Source organism: Pecten maximus, chromosome 5 (assembly GCF_902652985.1).
Source record: "Pecten maximus chromosome 5, xPecMax1.1, whole genome shotgun sequence".
Taxonomy (NCBI): Eukaryota; Metazoa; Mollusca; class Bivalvia; order Pectinida; family Pectinidae; genus Pecten; species Pecten maximus.
In genome coordinates, this window is record NC_047019.1 from 30,415,509 (window position 1) to 30,439,172 (window position 23,664).

Sequence of the window (23,664 nt, forward strand, 5' to 3'; positions counted from 1 at the left end):
GGAGATATAGGAAGGACAGAGGAGATGGAGGTGAAGGGGAGGAGATATAGGAAGGACAGAGATGGATGTGAAGGAGAAGAGATATAGGAAGGACAGAGATGGATGTGAAGGGGAGGAGATATAGGAAGGACAGAGGAGATGGAGGTGAAGGAGAGGAGATATAGGAAGGACAGAGGAGATGGAGGTGAAGGGGAGGAGATATAGGAAGGACAGAGGAGATGGAGATGAAGAGGAGGAGATATAGGAAGGACAGAGGAGATGGAGGTGAAGGGGAGGAGACATAGGAAGGACAGAGGAGATGGAGGTGAAGGAGAGGAGATATAGGAAGGACAGAGGAGATGGAGGTGAAGGGGAGGAGATATAGGAAGGACAGAGGAGATGGAGGTGAAGGAGAGGAGATATAGGAAGGACAGAGGAGATGGAGGTGAAGGGGAGAGGAGATGTAGGAAGGACGGAGGAGATGGAGGTGAAGGGGAGGAGATATAGGAAGGACAGAGGAGATGGAGGTGAAGGGGAGGAGATATAGGAAGGACAGAGGAGATGGAGGTGAAGGGGAGGATATATAGGAAGGACAGAGGAGATGGAGGTGAAGGGGAGAGATATAGGAAGGACAGAGGAGATGGAGGTGAAGGGGAGGAGATATAGGAAGGACAGAGGAGATGGAGGTGAAGGGGAGGAGATATAGGAAGGACAGAGGAGATGGAGGTGAAGGGGAGAGATATAGGAAGGACAGAGGAGATGGAGGTGAAGGGGAGGAGATATAGGAAGGACAGAGGAGATGGAGGTGAAGGGGAGGAGATATACAAAGGACAGAGGAGATCTAGGCAAAGGGAGAGGAGATATAGGAAGAACAGAGGAGAAAGAAGAGGAAATACAAGAAGGACAGATGTGAGATGTAGGTGTAGGGAGAGGAATGGTGAAATACTGAAATGCAATAAAGTAATGATAACTTTCCTAATAGCAATGGGTAATATAATCTCCTAGTCATTACAAGATATGTCTGTCATCGTATATCTACATCATAAAACTACAACTCTTTTACACCAGCAAAATGAAAACAATTGATGGCAATGGTAACGCTAGCTGACGTATTGAAATATTATACAGATATACTATTCAGGGAGTTGTTCCCATTTCTATATCTAACTGACAATAGAAAAAGGCATACATCATTATGTCACAAGTAATAAAATCTTCCGAATGTGCAATGATTTTCCAAGATATGATAACATGACAGTAAAGTTAAATATTTGTTGTGTGGTACAACAGGAAGCAAACTAGAACTATCACCAGGCTGACTAATACCCCCCCCCCCCCCTCCCGCAATCTGCCTGATTCAATGGTGAATTGGAACTCTTAACAAGTTGCCATTGCAACCATAATTTTGAGGAAAAGAAAGTGAGATGCACATCTGCATATGGTCCTCTATATTTGTGTGAAGTTTCATTGAAATTGGCCCTTCGGTTTAGGAGTTGTTTGGACAAACTTAAAGTTATGGTTCTTATCTGAAAACCTGTTTATAGTGACCAGTTGCCATGACAACAATTATTTTGAGAAAAGAAAGTGGCATGCACATCTACACATGGTCCTTTATATTTGTGCTAAGTTTCATTGAAATCGGCCATTCAGTTCAGGAGGAGTTGTCCGGACAAACTTAAAGTTATGGTTCTTATCTTAAAACCTGTTTATAGTAACCAGTTGCCATAGCAACCATAATTTTGAGAAAAAGAAAGTGGCATGCACATCTACACATGATCATTAATATGTGTGCGAAGTTTCATTGGAATTGGACCATCGGTTTAGGAGGAGTTGTCTGGACAAAAGGTGACTACAGACAGACGGACGGACGGACGGATGGACGGACAACCTGATTCCAGTATACCCCCCTATCTTCGTTGCGGGGGTATAACAAGTTAAGAGTCTGGTCCTATCTACACAGTTTATGTAGACAGTACTACTATAAGGTAAGAGTCTGGTCCTATCTACACAGTTTATGTAGACAGTACTACTATAAGGTAAGAGTCTGGTCCTATCTACACAGTTTATGTAGACAGTACTACTATAAGGTAAGAGTCTGGTCCTATCTACACAGTTTATGTAGACAGTACTACTATAAGGTAAGAGTCTGGTCCTATCTACACAGTTTATGTAGACAGTACTACTATAAGGTAAGAGTCTGGTCCTATCTACACAGTTTATGTAGACAGTACTACTATAAGGTAAGAGTCTGGTCCTATCTACACAGTTTATGTAGACAGTACTACTATAAGGTAAGAGTCTGGTCCTATCTACACAGTTTATGTAGACAGTACTACTATAAGGTAAGAGTCTGGTCCTATCTACACAGTTTATGTAGACAGTACTACTATAAGGTAAGAGTCTGGTCCTATCTACACAGTTTATGTAGACAGTACTACTATAAGGTAAGAGTCTGGTCCTATCTACACAGTTTATGTAGACAGTACTACTATAAGGTAAGAGTCTGGTCCTATCTACACAGTTTATGTAGACAGTACTACTATAAGGTAAGAGTCTGGTCCTATCTACACAGTTTATGTAGACAGTACTACTATAAGGTAAGAGTCTGGTCCTATCTACACAGTTTATGTAGACAGTACTACTATAAGGTAAGAGTCTGGTCCTATCTACACAGTTTATGTAGACAGTACTACTATAAGGTAAGAGTCTGGTCCTATCTACACAGTTTATGTAGACAGTACTACTATAAGGTAAGAGTCTGGTCCTATCTACACAGTTTATGTAGACAGTACTACTATAAGGTAAGAGTCTGGTCCTATCTACACAGTTTATGTAGACAGTACTACTATAAGGTAAGAGTCTGGTCCTATCTACACACAGTTTATGTAGACAGTACTACTATAAGGTAAGAGTCTGGTCCTATCTACACAGTTTATGTAGACAGTACTACTATAAGGTAAGAGTCTGGTCCTATTACACAGTTTATGTAGACAGTACTACTATAAGGTAAGAGTCTGGTCCTATCTACACAGTTTATGTAGACAGTACTACTATAAGGTAAGAGTCTGGTCCTATCTTCACAGTTTATGTAGACAGTACTACTATAAGGTAAGAGTCTGGTCCTATCTACACACAGTTTATGTAGACAGTACTACTATAAGGTAAGAGTCTGGTCCTATCTACACAGTTTATGTAGACAGTACTACTATAAGGTAAGAGTCTGGTCCTATCTACACAGTTTATGTAGACAGTACTACTATAAGGTAAGAGTCTGGTCCTATCTACACAGTTTATGTAGACAGTACTACTATAAGGTAAGAAGTCTGGTCCTATCTACACACAGTTTATGTAGACAGTACTACTATAAGGTAAGAGTCTGGTCCTATCTACACAGTTTATGTAGACAGTACTACTATAAGGTAAGAGTCTGGTCCTATCTACACACAGTTTATGTAGACAGTACTACTATAAGGTAAGAGTCTGGTCCTATCTACACAGTTTATGTAGACAGTACTACTATAAGGTAAGAGTCTGGTCCTATCTACACAGTTTATGTAGACAGTACTACTATAAGGTAAGAGTCTGGTCCTATCTACACAGTTTATGTAAACAGTACTACTATAAGGTAGGAGTCTGGTCCTATCTACACAGTTTATGTAGACAGTACTACTATAAGGTAAGAGTCTGGTCCTATTACACAGTTTATGTAGACAGTACTACTATAAGGTAAGAGTCTGGTCCTATCTTCACAGTTTATGTAGACAGTACTACTATAAGGTAAGAGTCTGGTCCTATCTACACAGTTTATGTAGACAGTACTACTATAAGGTAAGAGTCTGGTCCTATCTACACAGTTTATGTAGACAGTACTACTATAAGGTAAGAGTCTGGTCCTATCTACACACAGTTTATGTAGACAGTACTACTATAAGGTAAGGGTCTGGTCCTATCTACACAGTTTATGTAGACAGTACTACTATAAGGTAAGAGTCTGGTCCTATCTACACAGTTTATGTAGACAGTACTACTATAAGGTAAGAGTCTGGTCCTATCTACACAGTTTATGTAGACAGTACTACTATAAGGTAAGAGTCTGGTCCTATCTACACAGTTTATGTAGACAGTACTACTATAAGGTAAGAGTCCTGGTCCTATCTACACAGTTTATGTAGACAGTACTACTATAAGGTAAGAGTCTGGTCCTATCTACACAGTTTATGTAGACAGTACTACTATAAGGTAAGAGTCTGGTCCTATCTACACAGTTTATGTAGACAGTACTACTATAAGGTAAGAGTCTGGTCCTATCTACACAGTTTATGTAGACAGTACTACTATAAGGTAAGAGTCTGGTCCTATCTACACAGTTTATGTAGACAGTACTACTATAAGGTAAGAGTCTGGTCCTATCTACACAGTTTATGTAGACAGTACTACTATAAGGTAAGAGTCTGGTCCTATCTACACAGTTTATGTAGACAGTACTACTATAAGGTAAGAGTCTGGTCCTATCTACACAGTTTATGTAGACAGTACTACTATAAGGTAAGAGTCTGGTCCTATCTACACAGTTTATGTAGACAGTACTACTATAAGGTAAGAGTCTGGTCCTATCTACACAGTTTATGTAGACAGTACTACTATAAGGTAAGAGTCTGGTCCTATCTACACAGTTTATGTAGACAGTACTACTATAAGGTAAGAGTCTGGTCCTATCTACACAGTTTATGTAGACAGTACTACTATAAGGTAAGAGTCTGGTCCTATCTACACAGTTTATGTAGACAGTACTACTATAAGGTAAGAGTCTGGTCCTATCTACACAGTTTATGTAGACAGTACTACTATAAGGTAAGAGTCTGGTCCTATCTACACAGTTTATGTAGACAGTACTACTATAAGGTAAGAGTCTGGTCCTATCTACACAGTTTATGTAGACAGTACTACTATAAGGTAAGAGTTTGGCCCTATCTACACAGTTTATGTAGACAGTACTACTATAAGGTAAGAGTCTGGTCCTATCTACACAGTTTATGTAGACAGTACTACTATAAGGTAAGAGTCTGGTCCTATCTACACAGTTTATGTAGACAGTACTACTATAAGGTAAGAGTCTGGTCCTATCTACACAGTTTATGTAGACAGTACTACTATAAGGTAAGAGTCTGGTCCTATCTACACACAGTTTATGTAGACAGTACTACTATAAGGTAAGAGTCTGGTCCTATCTACACAGTTTATGTAGACAGTACTACTATAAGGTAAGAGTCTGGTCCTATCTACACAGTTTATGTAGACAGTACTACTATAAGGTAAGAGTCTGGTCCTATCTACACAGTTTATGTAGACAGTACTACTATAAGGTAAGAGTCTGGTCCTATCTACACAGTTTATGTAGACAGTACTACTATAAGGTAAGAGTCTGGTCCTATCTACACAGTTTATGTAGACAGTACTACTATAAGGTAAGAGTCTGGTCCTATCTACACAGTTTATGTAGACAGTACTACTATAAGGTAAGAGTCTGGTCCTATCTACACAGTTTATGTAGACAGTACTACTATAAGGTAAGAGTCTGGTCCTATCTACACAGTTTATGTAGACAGTACTACTATAAGGTAAGAGTCTGGTCCTATCTACACAGTTTATGTAGACAGTACTACTATAAGGTAAGAGTCTGGTCCTATCTACACAGTTTATGTAGACAGTACTACTATAAGGTAAGAGTCTGGTCCTATCTACACAGTTTATGTAGACAGTACTACTATAAGGTAAGAGTCTGGTCCTATCTACACAGTTTATGTAGACAGTACTACTATAAGGTAAGAGTCTGGTCCTATCTACACAGTTTATGTAGACAGTACTACTATAAGGTAAGAGTCTGGTCCTATCTACACAGTTTATGTAGACAGTACTACTATAAGGTAAGAGTCTGGTCCTATCTACACAGTTTATGTAGACAGTACTACTATAAGGTAAGAGTCTGGTCCTATCTACACAGTTTATGTAGACAGTACTACTATAAGGTAAGAGTCTGGTCCTATCTACACAGTTTATGTAGACAGTACTACTATAAGGTAAGAGTCTGGTCCTATCTACACAGTTTATGTAGACAGTACTACTATAAGGTAAGAGTCTGGTCCTATCTACACAGTTTATGTAGACAGTACTACTATAAGGTAAGAGTCTGGTCCTATCTACACAGTTTATGTAGACAGTACTACTATAAGGTAAGAGTCTGGTCCTATCTACACAGTTTATGTAGACAGTACTACTATAAGGTAAGAGTCTGGTCCTATCTACACAGTTTATGTAGACAGTACTACTATAAGGTAAGAGTCTGGTCCTATCTACACAGTTTATGTAGACAGTACTACTATAAGGTAAGAGTCCGGTCCTATCTACACAGTTTATGTAGACAGTACTACTATAAGGTAAGAGTCTGGTCCTATCTACACAGTTTATGTAGACAGTACTACTATAAGGTAAGAGTCTGGTCCTATCTACACAGTTTATGTAGACAGTACTACTATAAGGTAAGAGTCTGGTCCTATCTACACAGTTTATGTAGACAGTACTACTATAAGGTAAGAGTCTGGTCCTATCTACACAGTTTATGTAGACAGTACTACTATAAGGTAAGAGTCTGGTCCTATCTACACAGTTTATGTAGACAGTACTACTATAAGGTAAGAGTCTGGTCCTATCTACACAGTTTATGTAGACAGTACTACTATAAGGTAAGAGTCTGGTCCTATCTACACAGTTTATGTAGACAGTACTACTATAAGGTAAGAGTCTGGTCCTATCTACACAGTTTATGTAGACAGTACTACTATAAGGTAAGAGTCTGGTCCTATCTACACAGTTTATGTAGACAGTACTACTATAAGGTAAGAGTCTGGTCCTATCTACACAGTTTATGTAGACAGTACTACTATAAGGTAAGAGTCTGGTCCTATCTACACAGTTTATGTAGACAGTACTACTATAAGGTAAGAGTCTGGTCCTATCTACACAGTTTATGTAGACAGTACTACTATAAGGTAAGAGTCTGGTCCTATCTACACAGTTTATGTAGACAGTACTACTATAAGGTAAGAGTCTGGTCCTATCTACACAGTTTATGTAGACAGTACTACTATAAGGTAAGAGTCTGGTCCTATCTACACAGTTTATGTAGACAGTACTACTATAAGGTAAGAGTCTGGTCCTATCTACACAGTTTATGTAGACAGTACTACTATAAGGTAAGAGTCTGGTCCTATCTACACAGTTTATGTAGACAGTACTACTATAAGGTAGGAGTCTGGTCCTATCTACACAGTTTATGTAGACAGTACTACTATAAGGTAAGAGTCTGGTCCTATCTACACAGTTTATGTAGACAGTACTACTATAAGGTAAGAGTCTGGCCCTATCTACACAGTTTATGTAGACAGTACTACTATAAGGTAAGAGTCTGGTCCTATCTACACACAGTTTATGTAGACAGTACTACTATAAGGTAAGAGTCTGGTCCTATCTACACAGTTTATGTAGACAGTACTACTATAAGGTAAGAGTCTGGTCCTATCTTCACAGTTTATGTAGACAGTACTACTATAAGGTAAGAGTCTGGTCCTATCTACACAGTTTATGTAGACAGTACTACTATAAGGTAAGAGTCTGGTCCTATCTTCACAGTTTATGTAGACAGTACTACTATAAGGTAAGAGTCTGGTCCTATCTACACACAGTTTATGTAGACAGTACTACTATAAGGTAAGAGTCTGGTCCTATCTACACAGTTTATGTAGACAGTACTACTATAAGGTAAGAGTCTGGTCCTATCTACACAGTTTATGTAGACAGTACTACTATAAGGTAAGAGTCTGGTCCTATCTACACAGTTTATGTAGACAGTACTACTATAAGGTAAGAGTCTGGTCCTATCTACACAGTTTATGTAGACAGTACTACTATAAGGTAGGAGTCTGGTCCTATCTACACAGTTTATGTAGACAGTACTTCTATAAGGTAAGAATCTGGTCCTATATACACACAGTTTATGTTGACAGTACTACTATAAGGTAAGAGTCTGGTCCTATCTTCACAGTTTATGTAGACAGTACTACTATAAGGTAAGAGTCTGGTCCTATCTACACACAGTTTATGTAGACAGTACTACTATAAGGTAAGAGTCTGGTCCTATCTACACAGTTTATGTAGACAGTACTACTAAAAGGTAAGGGTCTGGTCCTATCTACACAGTTTATGTAGACAGTACTACTATAAGGTAAGAGTCTGGTCCTATTTACACAGTTGATGTAGACAGTACTACTATAAGGTAAGAGTCTGGTCCTACCTACACAGTTTATGTAGACAGTACTACTATAAGGTAAGAGTCTGGCCCTATCTACACAGTTAATGTAGACAGTACTACTATAAGGTAAGAGTCTGGTCCTATCTACACAGTTTATGTAGACAGTACTACTATAAGGTAAGAGTCCAGTCCTATCTACACAGTTTATGTAGACAGTACTACTATAAGGTAAGAGTCTGGTCCTATCTACACAGTTTATGTAGACAGTACTACTATAAGGTAAGAGTCTGGCCCTATCTACACAGTTATGTAGACAGTACTACTATAAGGTAAGAGTCTGGTCCTATCTACACAGTTTATGTAGACAGTACTACTATAAGGTAAGAGTCTGGTCCTATCTACACAGTTTATGTAGACAGTACTACTATAAGGTAAGAGTCTGGTCCTATCTACACAGTTTATGTAGACAGTACTACTATAAGGTAGGAGTCTGGTCCTATCTACACAGTTTATGTAGACAGTACTACTATAAGGTAAGAGTCTGGTCCTATCTACACACAGTTTATGTAGACAGTACTACTATAAGGTAAGAGTCCGGTCCTATCTACACAGTTTATGTAGACAGTACTACTATAAGGTAAGAGTCTGGTCCTATCTACACAGTTTATGTAGACAGTACTACTATAAGGTAAGAGTCTGGTCCTATCTACACAGTTTATGTAGACAGTAAGCTACCTAAACTACTACCGACCACCACATATAGAATCTGTTCCCTCTAAAACCTTCCTCCTAAATACATGCCTGACAGCAGCGTGCATCTCATGCCTTCCTAATGTTACATTCTGCCATAACATTCAATCCAAAGAAGCCATCATTGAAACACCATTACATAATCAAGTGAAGCCATCCCATAAACAATACCAATTTCCATGTTTAAAGTTGCAATTTTTTCCCCTGGCTTCCACAAGAAAAGGCGGCGACAGGTTTACCATCCTAGCTGGTTTCCGACAATATCAAATTAGCATTTCATAAAAGGAAGCAATAAATTCAATTTAAAAGCATTTTTAAAAGAAATTAATATTTTTTCCTCGCTGTGATCAACAATGCACTGGGTTAATTGATAGTGGAACAATAAAACAAAATTTCAGAGCCCAGAACTTTGGTTGATTAATTGTTTATAATGCAGAGAAATGAGGACTTTTTGGTGCTAATGTATCCAGAGCAGAGCTTTTGTTATTCCTCGTTAATGTTTAAGAGTGAGGATTGGTTTAAAAAATGTATAATCAAAGATTTTTACCTTATTTAAGCATTCCATGAGGGAGCAACTTCTTGTCCTATTGACATTTGACATGAATCATGTCTTCCATACATGCAACAATACTTTGAGGAATTATTTTAATGCAGTTGTGCTTACAGAACCAATCTAACAAATTTAGATCATGAACCTAATGAATTTGTTTAAACTTAAATTTTTTCATTAATCATTGAGGAGATTTACAATTGATCAGACAACCAATATGTTGATCTGGTTGTTTTTTCATATTAGATATTCCAAACTTGACCTGCAATGTTTGTAATAAATCATTTCAATCTTACTTCCCTTAATTTATTGATAAATCACATTGTATTACTGATAATTATTAAACATAACTGTATTCATAAAAGATATTTAAATCTTTTATTTGCCCCACTCTAAGTCCAGGTATTAGTTGATACAAGAACTACTATCTGCTGAAGTAACGTTAAGAATAAAACTGAATTGCAATTTATTAGTACATCACATGACATCATACTGACTTCTCATTGGCTACACACATTGGTACTATGAGACAATCATGCCTGTTTCTCCAGCGCAGGAGGCACAATATCAAACGTGAATCTGTTGGATGTAAACAGAGAGCTGACCCGGACAGGTGCCCCTTGTGGTAAAATATTCCATTGAATATTGAAATTAGCATTGTAAAATGTAAGTGTGATATACAAAAAATATTTCCTTCTATTGAGGGTACTTATGGTCTAACAGAGTTGTTTTGAGATGGAAATAGGTGCAATTGTCATCCCTTGTTGACACTATCAGACCATAATGCCCTCAAAAGGCAATAACATATAGATATAGCATGTATAACCTAATGAACTATTGTACACCATATTTCTTAAGACTTCATCCTATATGTGGAAAAAATCAGAAATCTTTCATGTGTAAGTATGGATGGATATTCCACCTGAGGGGTTACAAAATGTGGTAAAACTAACCAAAGCTGGAGGTTTGATCATAGTGTAGCCCTCAGACTGGATATTCAAATCCCAATAAAGTTCACAAACAAATATATTATAGAGTATTCATTTTTTATTTCCTACTGCATTATCAAAGAAACACGACTCCCTCTACTAAACATGTGTCATCATATGTCTCAAAGGTCAAGTTTCCATTCATTTATCTTCTTTATTAAAGTATTCAAGTTTTATTTCCATGTCCTGATCAGCCGTGATATTAGCTTTAATCGTCATGAACTTTTCCCCCAATCTGTCTGAATAGCTTCTACTGATCCACATTGGAGCATCCACAATATACCCTCCACAATGTACCCTCCACATTGTACCCTCCACAATGTACCCTCCACAATATACCCTCCACATTGTACCCTCCACACCACATTGTACCTTCCACAATGTACTCTCTACATTGTACCCTCCACATTGTACCCTCCACGTTGTAGAGGTTGATGATTATAATAAAGACAGTGCCCAGGGTACAGTCAGTACAGCACAGTTGTGGACTGGTACTGCTGTTTATCAGCAAAATGGCTGTTTTATTTGACAGTTATCTCAGAACATTTATAGACATTTCAGAACCATCTCGCTCTAGTGACCTTTTATCATATAACCACTGTAGTATCATCTTAGGTCTCCAGCTCAGGAACCATGATAACAGTGAATTGTTCAATACCATTTAGTCAAAAACAAACATTTGTTTATTGTATAGATTGACTCATATATTTTTCAAATTTCAAAGCCAAAAGATCAAATTATATACTTTTACAAAATGAAAACTGACAATATAATGATTAGTAGAATATCTCTTCCTTTCACTGCATGTTATATTGATAGCTGGCAGATATATATTCGCATATGGTTTCAAATGGAGAAAGATGAATTCAAGAATGTATAACTGCAAAGGACATATTCTATATTTCATCAAGGAGCTCCAAACAAACTCTGTTGGGTTATACATTGTATCTACTGGTGCTGTAAGTGTTATGAATGATCCATCTCCAATTTTTCCTGATTTTATGCCCCATTGATGTACTATCAAATGGGAGACGTCCCTACAATCCACGGAACACTAAATCAGCATCCTCAACACACTTAGCCACGGATAATTATAACTAGGAAAAGTTTGATGGATTTCAACATTGAAAGGAAAAGCATCTCTCACTGCATTACAATGGAGGGAGATGATTGATTTTTAAGGCTTGAAAGGAATAAAACAACCCATAAAATGAAGCGATTGAACAAATTTAACAAACTGCTGATTCAGAACGAGTTCTGTCATCATCAATGGACGTTTGTATGAAAATATTTACAGAATCACTTCAAAATATTATGTCAACATAAACAGAAATTTTGGTAAAAAGTTCTGTACACAAATCTCGGAAGCCGAGTCCTTCATGCGAATTTTGGCCAGGATGAAGTAACATTAGAGTAAATATGCCAAAGGCTGGCGTAAGACACAGAGCTAATTGATCTGCCTCTAACTGATCGCTATCTCAGGCAGGCTCTCCGTTTTTAGTCCTTGACAAAGCTTGATTTAATTACCCTGCCAACACGAATTCATTGTACCTCTCTCAGGAACTCTTCACACTTTTTCTCTTCATCTCTAACTGTGCAGTTTTTATGGTGCATTGGATAGTTTCATATATTTTTTCCATTCTTTTAAAAGTATGTTTGCACACAATGACTATTATTATAAACAAGCGGCAGAATAAACAAAACAGTTAACATCGTTAATCTTGTCACCATCTTCCCTGCTGTTGTGAAGCGGAGGAAACTGACAATTTTAATCTAATTGAGATTTTACGGAGTGCCTATATAACTGAGCTCAATAACATTACCTCCAGAAACCCATAATTTATAGTGCTTTGAGTGCTTCAGAAAATATGTTGATGCAATGTGTCTTGTGGTATTGTGTAAACCTATTCATCCCTGGTTAAGTGAGCCAGAGAATCTAGTACCATTTTCTGGACAGAACATGGTGTGGAAGGCAGATTAATGATGCTATCAGACCAACAGAACTCACTTCAAGCCTGAAGGCACTTTACTCCATATCATAGTTGTTCTTTTATATAGTCAGTTCTGACAGAAGGTCAAGGTTGGCTCTTTATCAGTTCTTGCTGGTGGACAAGGTTGGCTCTTTATAGAATATATAAGTTCTTGCTAAAGGTCGTGGTTGGCTCTTTATATTATGAATCAATTCTTACTGAAGGTCAAGGTTGGCTCTTTATCAGTTCTTGCTGATGGTCAAGGTTGGCTCTTTATAGAATATATCAGTTCTTACTGAAGGTCAAGGTTGGCCATTTACAGAATATTTCAAATATTGCTGAAGGTCAAAGTTACCTATTTATAGAACATATAATTTCTTGCTAAAGATCAAGATTGGGTCTTTAAAGAATATAGGTCAAAGTCAGCTCTTTATAGAATATATCAGTTCTTGCTGAAGGTCAAAATCGGCTCTTTATAAGATATATCAGAACTAACTGAAGATCAAGGTTTCCTCTTTATAGAATATGTGATGACCTCCTGAAAGTCAACGTGGTGTGGTCAGGTTACAGAGTAGTAATGTACTTGAATTTTACTTCCAGGGTACTTCCTCCCACTATCAGACCCCTGGCATACATCTGGACCAACAAGACTGATGAGTGTAAGTTGGTTTAACATGTTTTGCAATTGTTGTAAAACGAATAAAGTTTACTGTTTTTTTCCTATTATCTGCTCTATTACCTATACAGTATTATCTCAGCTATCCAGGTTTAACACAATTCTGTTAATACCTATGTAAAGTAAACACGTTTTGGCTGTAGTAGTGGGGGCTGCGTAGGTTACATTGGTACAGAGATATTTTTTTTTCCCATATCAGCTTTGGCTGTCATGACATGAATCCTGGTTATTCTGATATCTTTTTCTATCCAGAATTATTTTTGTAAGCTGTAATTCCAGACAAGTTGCTGTATTTGACACCTGAACAATTCATTAGCATCCCTAATTAACTCCAGAGGCAAGGGCCCGTCTCTGAGATCAACAACACACCTGCACAACACCTCTACATCAGAAAACAATGGAGATCAAATCACCATACCTGTTCGTCACAGCATGGGTTGTAGCTGGCTGCCAGCAAGTGGATTACATTATATGAATGTGTTTTTTGTTTTTTTTTAATTGAAAATAGACGGTTTCTGCTAAATTTTGTTTTACAGCATGGTGCCACAAATGGTCATTGCAAATATGCTTTCGGACTGTTTAAATTAGATAGATTACATTATTTACCTTCATATCGAAAACATATTTTATTTATTTTCTTGGTAGTATAAAAACTGCTAACTGTGCATTGACAGCAAATCATGTGACTGTCATGTGATGACAATATGCAGGAATACTGTAATTACTAGCTGTTCATTACAACAGCAAGGTGATGCATGTTTTTATTGGAATTTCGACAAGGACATTAGGGTGTAATATCTATATTTGATATTTCAACTGAATGTTAATTAACGTTACATTACGATAGTTTCAGTTTGATATAATATCTTAAAAGATTCGCGGATACTTATCGTAATTATGTTACTGTACTCAATGTATCCATGCTGTGAAGACTTCCCAGGTAATAATTGTTTATACAAGACTACACATTAACAGGGAATCAGTAATTATCTTCTAATGCATGGACTTGTCATTGATAACTTTACACCAGGGCTGGTTTCTGATTGGTCCAAGCTGATGAATTTTGGACACAAAATTTGTGATATGTTCTGATTTTTTTTTGGAGTGTATACAGTGATAAAGACTAATTTTTAGGGTGTTTATATTACATTGGTGTATAAATAAAACAGATTTTTACAGTACATAGAATTTCAAATCAAGAACATACAGAATTTACAGACAAGATAAAACCTAGAGCAGTGCCTTGAGACTCTAGCCATGAGATTGTACACTTGTGTAGATGATTTGTGTCAGCATAAAATGACCATCGTCCTATTGTCCAGGCTGTTTGCCTTGACCTCATTTCCTACAGAGATGACTACCAATGATTTTATGTCTCTGACCATTGGGATTATATACAACAGTTTTGTCCTGTGACAATATCTGCAGGTTAAAATTGGCCTGTAAATGATATCATGTTGTGTGATACATATCTTTAGTCACTAACAGTGACAATTTAGACTCCCTCGAACAATACCAATACCATTTCTACGAGTTCCCTCATTAATGACCAAAGTGATCGATTAGGATTTGGCCAATGGACATATTGTGTTCCATAAAGTCGTAATTGTATCAAATAATGGCCTCTGTGAACAGGGACGCCCATCATAATAGGACTGGGACATCACAATGTCATGTCAGTCATTTGTACAGCAGGACTGGGACATCACAATGTCATGTCAGTCATCTGTACAACAGGACTGGGACATCACCATGTCGTGTCAGTCATCTGTATAGAAGAACTGGGACATCACAATGTCGTGTCTGTCATCTGTACAGCAGGACAGGGACATCATAATGTCATGGCAGTCATCTGTACAACAGGACAGGGACATCACAATGTCATGTGAGTCATCTGTACAACAGGACTGGGACATCACAATGTCGTCAGTCATCTGTACAGCAGGACAGGGACATCACAATGTCGTGTCAGTCATCTGTACAACAGGACTGGGACATCACAATGTCATGTTAGTCATCTGTACAACAGAACTGGGACATCACAATGTCGTGTTAGTCATCTGTACAGCAGGACTGGGACATCACAATGTTGTCAGTCATCTGTACAGCAGGGCTGGGACATCACAATGGCATGAGAGTTGTCTGTACATCAGACTGGGACATCACAATGTCATGAGAGTTGTCTGTACATCAGACTGGGACATCACAATGTCATGAGAGTTGTCTGTACATCAGACTGGGACATCACAATGTCATGAGAGTTGTCTGTACATCAGACTGGGACATCACAATGTTGTGTTAGTCATTTGTACAGCAGGACTGGGACTTCACAATGTCATGAGAGTTGTCTGTACATCAGGACTGGGACATCACAATGTCAGGTGAGTCATCTGTACATCAGACTGGGACATCACAATTCCTTGTAGCAATGTTCACAACACACTTTGGCCAAGGTAATGTAGGTGTTAGGATATCTAGCCACTGACCACTGAACATATAGTGGACATCAGACCATATCAAGTCAAAGACAAAACACTAGTGAGTCTTAGTGATGGTACATTAACCTGACTGACCGCTACACAAGCTACATCTATAATGGTAGGTTTTAGCTGACAAACACAGACAGCACCGTACTCCAATGTAGTTTCCTTTGCATGCTTGCCAAGGTGACATTGCCTTGTGGCTTTCCTAAGCACAAATGATAATTTGACTTTAGTGAAAGAGTATAATTACACAGTGAGGAAAGCAGAATTTGTCCAAATTATCGATCATTTGCTCAATCACTATTGCTCGTTTTTAAAGAGATTGAGGTGAAATCTCTTTAAGCCGTACAGTCACCAACATTACAATTCACACGTTGTGTTTTTACCCAATGAGGATGCACTCCACACAGATGTGCACTTCATAGTTACAGCCCAGCTCTAGTACAATAAAACTGGATCCACTCAGAAGGCTAAAACAAGCCATGACACTTTACTGGGAAAATGTCAGATTTTAGAATCATCACCTCACTAAATGGCCTCAATGATGTGGCTGTGAGCAGGCAGATTTAAAGCATCCATCACTGAATGCAAAACAGCTTCTAAAATTTCCATGAAATATGCAAGTCACATGCTGTTTGGTCATTGAGATATTGTTGAATTCAATTTGCTGAAGTGTTAATGTCTCTAAGAGAGATGATACAGGTACCATTTGAAGGTGTTTTAAAGTGTTTTATTTCCAGATCAAACAGTATTAGCATTAATAGCCAGTTTTAAAAGATTTATGAATTCACTTTCTGTAGAACAGAATCAGTAGAACAGAATATTACAATGCCAAGCACAAAATCCGTTCATAGAAACATGGCAATGAATTGGAATCTGGATCTGAGCGATTTATACAGAAAGGGTATACACTGTACAAATGGAGTATCAGGCATATAACTAAAAATGAGTTCACACTTGGTTACGCTATCTGTGGTTATAATCACTCCACTTACCACTTGAGTAAAGGTAATGACTATAAATATATACCAGCTTGATATCACAACCCTGTACCACTACAGCTTGTTTAATGGGTAATACAGATAGTTTTAATGGGTAATACAGATAGTTTTAATGGGTAATACAGATAGGTTTATTGGGTAATACTGATAGGTTTAATGGGTAATACACATATGTTGGAAAGGTAATAAAACTCGGTTAAATGGGAAATACAGATAGGTTTAATGGGTACTACAGATAGGTTTAATGGGTAATACAGATTAGTTTTATGGGTGATACAGATAGGTTTAATGGGTAATACAGATAAGTTAAATAGGTAATACAGATAGGTTTTATGGGTGTTACAGATATGTTTAATGGGTAATACAGATATGTTTAATGGGTGTTACAGATAGGTTTAATGGGTGATACAGATAGGTTTAATGGGTGATACAGATAGTTTTAATGGGTAATACAGATAGGTTTAATGGGTAATACAGATAGGTTTAATGGGTAATACAGATAGGTTTAATGGGTAATACTGATAGGTTTAATGGGTAATACTGATAGGTTTAATGGGTGATAAAGATATGTTTAATGGGTGATACAGATATGTTTAATGGGTAATACAGATAGGTTTTATGGGTGATACAGATATGTTTAATGGGTGATACAAATAGGTTTAATGGGTAATACAGATAGGTTTAATGGGTGATACAGATATGTTTAATGGGTAATACAGATAAGTTTTATGGGTGATACAGATATGTTTAATGGGTAATACAGAAAGGTTTAATGGGTGATACAGATACGTTTTATGGTTTAAAACCATGTATTGTTTGCCAATAATACACACTCGTGTCAATAATACATGCTCTAGAGTTATGACTGTTACAATGTCATGTATCTAATATTCACCCATTACTAACACGGTTACTGTAGCTGAGTGGGCTAATGGGTTAGTCTCTTATCTTTTTATCACGACGCCAGTTCGAATCCTACGTAGGCCTTTTTTTTTTTTCATCCCTATTTTATTTAAATTTTTAAAATCAGTGCCATATGATGGATGTTCTTGATTGTAGTACTGTAGTGCATGTAAAGAAATGTATACTTTATCAACAAAATAATGCAATACTCAAGAAATAAATTAGAAGGTTTTCCCAGGGTTTCTTTGCCGTTTTTCTATTAGGAAGAGGTAGATCTCAGAACTAAACAGTACATGGTAGAATAGAAATAATCAACTTTCGGCCTTCGTTATTAATTTAATTGCAAAATATCCTCGTCCTTTGTATATCCTGCAGCAATACACTAATCATTGTTAATTATTTCTTAAGTTACATTATTAATTAAGACTCCTTAATTATCGCAAGGAGAACTTTCAAATAGAACACTGTTCTATTATATTAAGAGATCTTTGTTCATGCATTTATACATGTACCTGATTTTATGGGGGTGGATGAAATCAGGTACATGTATATGTTGGGGGGGGGGGGTTAAGGTGTCCGACACTTAATCACTAGCCCTCCACTTCTGGGGTGTGAGTTCGAAACCTACCTGGGGCAGTTGTGAGGTACTGACCATAGGCCGGTGGTTTTCTCCGAGTACTCCAATCATGACGGTGGTGGTTAGTTTAATGCATGAAAATATTTATTTGATAGATATATTTATAGGGCACCAGGTTTATATCTTCAGGGGGTTTTTACACATGTTACTGAACAAATAACAAAAACCACCAACACGGATCATAAGATGAAAATTTCCAATACAATGATTTTGAGAAATATACTACATAGCCATCAACCAAAAGAGTTGTGAACACACTACTTGTCGTGTGTTGGATGAGGTGTATAGTTTGACTCTGTGATCAGCAGCCTCTGGTGTCCTAGCTGATGGAGCAGAGATCTGCCTCTACAAGGATACACTACTCTCTGTCTATGTTAAATCACCAGGACCGACTGCAATGAATGGAGCTTTTAGGGTCTACACAGTTGACTTGGAACTGTTGGCTCCAGGCAGGCAAGACAGATGTTGCTTGTCTACATTGGTGTGGAAACCAATCTGTTCTCATCAAGCCATGTAGGGCCCTGTGGACTGGAACCAAGCACATTGATAAGTGGAGAATCATATTCCAACTGGTGTTTGGTTCCAATCCAGCCATCCATGATTGACAGAGCATTGTGATAGTTTGTGTACAATAGAACAAGTTCGAGTTTTATCATACTATAGTGTAATTATTGTTTGTTGTTTACTCCAAGAAAAGTGCTTTAAATATGATCATTTTCTTCATTTGAAAAAAAAATATATGTATACATGTATATATATCAACCCATCTTTCTTCTTTGCACAAAATGAAATAATGTTATATCAAAATTCATCCCATGATAGAAGTTTTATGACACAAACAATATGATATTTAAGTGTGTGACGTTTCAATGACTACATTGTCACCTTCATCAGACTAATGACCAATGTGAAGCGTACTAGCACTGTCTTATGTATAGTGTCCGAGATGGTAAAAGATTTGATCTACTCTGAAGGGTTTTTCGTCTTAATCATGATCCTATTGACCATCTCGGACACTACATAAGTCAGTGCTAGTAACGCTTCACATTGATCATTAGTCTGATGGTGACAGTGTAGTCTTGAATATCACATTGGTTGTGTTATATAACTTTATCATAAGTATCACATTGGTTGTGTTATATAACTTTATCATAAGTATCACATTGGTTGTGTTATATAACTTTATCATAAGTATCACATTGGTTGTGTTATATAACTTTATCATAAGTATCACATTGGTTGTGTTATATAACTTTATAATATCTACTTTACCAAACCGAAGAAAATGTTCCAGAATACAAAATCCATCCTCTTATGAACATTCTGTGAACTGTCTTCATAGACGAACTAAGAAAGGTAATTGACTTTGGATGCTTGTTGTATAAGTACTGTGATTAGTACTGTGTGGTACAATGGTAATGTTATGGCCTAAATCTAGGTGACCTGACACCAGGTGAGTCGGTAAGACAGTTCAAAGTGTGACAGCATTAGAGCATCTGACACTACCTGACACACCAGTTTTTACCAGATTACCATTTTTTGTGGGTATGGAGTAGCAGTTTATCAATCCTCTTATCCGCCATCAAATAGGTAATCAGAGTGGATGTCATATATGACAGTTCAATCTAAACATGCACCAATCATCCATCACCATCTCTATGTGTCATTCATAGTCGTCATGGTGTTTGAAAATCCATTTCAGTCTATGGTTTATCATCGTCAAAATTTGACCAAGTTCGTATCAGCAATTACCGAAATGGAAAATCACTTGAACATTTGAATGTAGCTTTAGGCTTTTAAATTGATTCATCTGATGCAGATATCAACATAAATCAGTCAGAAGAACACAGGTCTGCAGACAATTTAGGAGTTAGGGAATCGTTTCTGTAAACTACTTATTAGCATATAGGATTTCCTAACTACAACTTTAATGGGAACTAAACCATAGAAATGTTGATAGTGATGAGCTAGGATTTTCTTAAACACAGAAGCTTGGCCCTCCTCTGTATAGGATTAAAATGGTCTAGACAATATTAGCCAATCAGAGAGGGAGAATGAGTTTTTTTCGATGGTTGTTGATCATACTTGTACAAATGAGGATATAACTCATGACTTTGATTTCCCTCAGGTTTTCGTTGCTTTTCAACACAAATATTTCAATTTGCCTTGAAACGTCTGACCTTGATCTTAATTTCCCAATTTTTATACAGTTGGTTCTAATCATCATATTTATTATTTCCATGCTAAGAAAAACGTAATTTTGCTATTGAATTTTTTTTTTTTTAAATCCTGATGAAATCGTTTTCTTTATCAAATAGAATGTTAGCAGGCAAATTTAGGAATAAGCTTATCTCGCTCATTCTGACTGCCAATGAGCCAATCAGGAATAACAACTTGAAAGATGTTTTTATTTTGAATTTGTCAATCTATCTCACATTCTATTTTCTGATTGGCATTTTAAACAGTATTTTATTTTCATTAAACTCAGTGTGGAATCTTGAAAGCAAAAACTAAAATATTTCCATTATCCATATAGAGTCAACACAAGATATATAGCCCATGTAGCTTTACTACCGTTGAACCCCATCTGTGGAACTGTCGCTATTCCCGACATGTTTGTCTACCGTCATGATCAGGCCCATCGTTAGTACTATTACTGTTGTAAATAAATCTACGATCTTCATTGGCATTTGTGTTGTCATTTAACTGAAGTTGTAATTAACTCGCAGCCAGGGCTGTTATGCATTTATATGTAATTTCAATTAATAATAACATCCATATGAACTTGGAACAAATTTCTATGATCACATCTAGCAGTGGCCTGCTAGGCTTAGGTGTTGTTAACAAAAAGTTTGTCATGCATGTATACTCAAATTATTCAAGTCTATATATAAGCGAGGTTGTCATCAGGAATATTCATCATCTTGGTCTAACTTGTTTCAAATGAGTGACAATATGTTGTTTTTTTTTTTTTTATTTTTTTAATCAAAGAGGCTTCCCTGTCAATCATCACTATACACAATAATTTAATTTGATATTCAATCACAGGGATATCGTAATTTAGGCAAATACTGCAAATCCGAATTTTCCCTAATTGTGAAACCCCCTGAACACTGCGGGACACACATGCACAACAAGTTGGTGTCCTTGAAGCCAACCTACTTTAAGCAAACTGTCCAATGAGGTAATATATTACTCTCTGAGAAGATGCGGTTTATTTGTATTGGATAAATTACTATTAATACTGTTGGCAATATTGTTACACTTTTGTCGTCCACAGATAGGGTTCAACAGCAGTAAAAACAAACATATAACCACTGTAGTTTCAAAGGTGGTTTTTTTTTTTTACCTGCATAATTAGGGACATTACAAACAAATGCCCAGCTGTATCCTACTCCATGATAATTGGGAACTACCTATGTGAAGTCCCTACAAAGTAAGATATTTCTTCTGTCCCCTACTTAGTGGGACATATGTAGGAACTAAATCATACTTTCATTACATTACTCAGGAAATTTTCCGTCTATCGACTCTTTCTGTTCAGACGTGTCTTCTTTTTAAAGCAATTTGATGATTTCAGTGTGGCAACATATTAAACACGGTTCAGCTATTGGTCTGTGTGGGTCCTGTTCCTGTATACCAATACTTGTACAGTACCTTCCTGCTTTCTTTACTAGTAGAGTGCCCAGGAAAGGCATACTGCCATTGGTTTCTTCTTCACACATGAATTTGATGCTATTATTGACATCTATGGTGTTGATGTGACCCCTTCTTGATTATCTCAAATATGTCATAATGTAACATTTTCATAAACTCGGCTTGCATTCTATGGGTGCTGTGGCTATTGCTTCTTGCTCCAGATTTTCCATGAACATTGCTACTTTGTTTAGAGGTCCAGGTCCCCAACTTACCCCACAATCTATGGACAATGTTGCTGTAGCATGTTAATATGGCCACTGACTTGCCCCACAATCTATGGACAATGTTGTTGTAGCATGTTAATATGGCCACTGACTTGCCCCACAATCTATGGACAATGTTGTTGTAGCATGTTAATATGGCCACTGACTTGCCCCACAATCTATGGACAATGTTGTTGTAGCATGTTAATATGGCCACTGACTTGCCCCACAATCTATGGACAATGTTGTTGTAGCATGTTTAAGCCGCTGACTTAACCCACAAATTTATGGACAATGTTGTTAATGTCCTTTAGTGTGGTGCCATGTTAAAGTGGTCAGTGACTTGTCCACATGCCATCCATGGACGTTATCAATGTTGTCGTTTTAATATTCATTTTGATAATCTAAAGGACAAAGAGGTAAAGGTTCAAGGTTTACAAGGTACACAAATTTCTAAAGGTCAAGGTGTACAAATTTCTAAAGGTCAAGGTGTACAAATTTCTAAAGGTCAAGGTGTACAAATTTCTAAAGGTCAAGGTGTACAAATTTCTAAAGGTCAAGGTGTACAAATTTCCACAGATTTACCAGATAGAGAACAGATAAGGAACACTTACAGAGGTAGAACTCCTTGGATGTCAAAGAAGAAGAACTGGATCTTGACTCGCTCATTTGGTGTACCAATGAACTTGTAGGTACAGTGGGTGTTGGTTGGGTAGTTCTGTGGCCAACCGGGGGAATGAAATGTGCCCTGCTGTGGGATGGAGTTCAGAGATCGGTCTATGATTACATCACAGTCTGAAAGTATACAAAATATATTATATAGATACAATTAAAGTGATCTGGGAGGCAAGCCTCTCTAACATCAAAATAACATAACTCGATCTCTCATCCAATGTTACTTTTCTGTGCCAGATAATGATGAGTTCATTGACTTTGACATGTAATATAAAATCATAAATTATTGTCTCTTTAGGTGGAAGACCTGCATGAGCTAATGGATTTGAGTTATTCAATATCATAAATGTTAATGCATATGTCTCTTGAGATCTGAGCTAATGGATTGCATCTTTTCAAAATAAAGGAATGGATATAAAGATCATTCTATACATTAGATATTATTTGATATTGTACATTATATATTATCTCCTGTGGCAGTCTTCCAGGGGACTACCTTTGTACACTGTATACATACATCATCCTTCAATAAATGGAAGAATAAAAAGGTGACCACTCTTAATACTGTAATGCTGATTAGTGATTGGTAAAGGGAGATAACTACAACACACATACCAGGTATGACTTAGTGTATGCTACTTGTATATTAAATGTGTTACTGTTGCATTCATATTTGCCATTCTGTTGTATATCACTTTATCAGATATGCTACAGAAATCCTTTGTATGACGTGTTGGTTTGCCCTTTATACTAGCTGTCACCATGACCTCTGGTGTATAGAATATATCTTTCCTGGAATCCGTGTCTCAGTGTTTACACACTCATTATTGTGTTTATCTTTCGA

The 23,664-nt window shown here is 37.1% G+C and overlaps 1 protein-coding gene across 1 annotated transcript in view; it reads right to left on the minus strand.

Moving 5' to 3' along the window:
* Positions 1–22,915, minus strand: part of LOC117328404 (tolloid-like protein 2) — a 90,115-nt gene extending 67,200 nt beyond the window's left edge. The window contains exon 1 of the mRNA XM_033885933.1: positions 22,760–22,915. The gene's annotated coding sequence lies outside the window, so the exon portion shown is untranslated. The remainder of the gene's footprint in view (positions 1–22,759) is intronic.
* Positions 22,916–23,664: the final 749 nt, after the last annotated feature.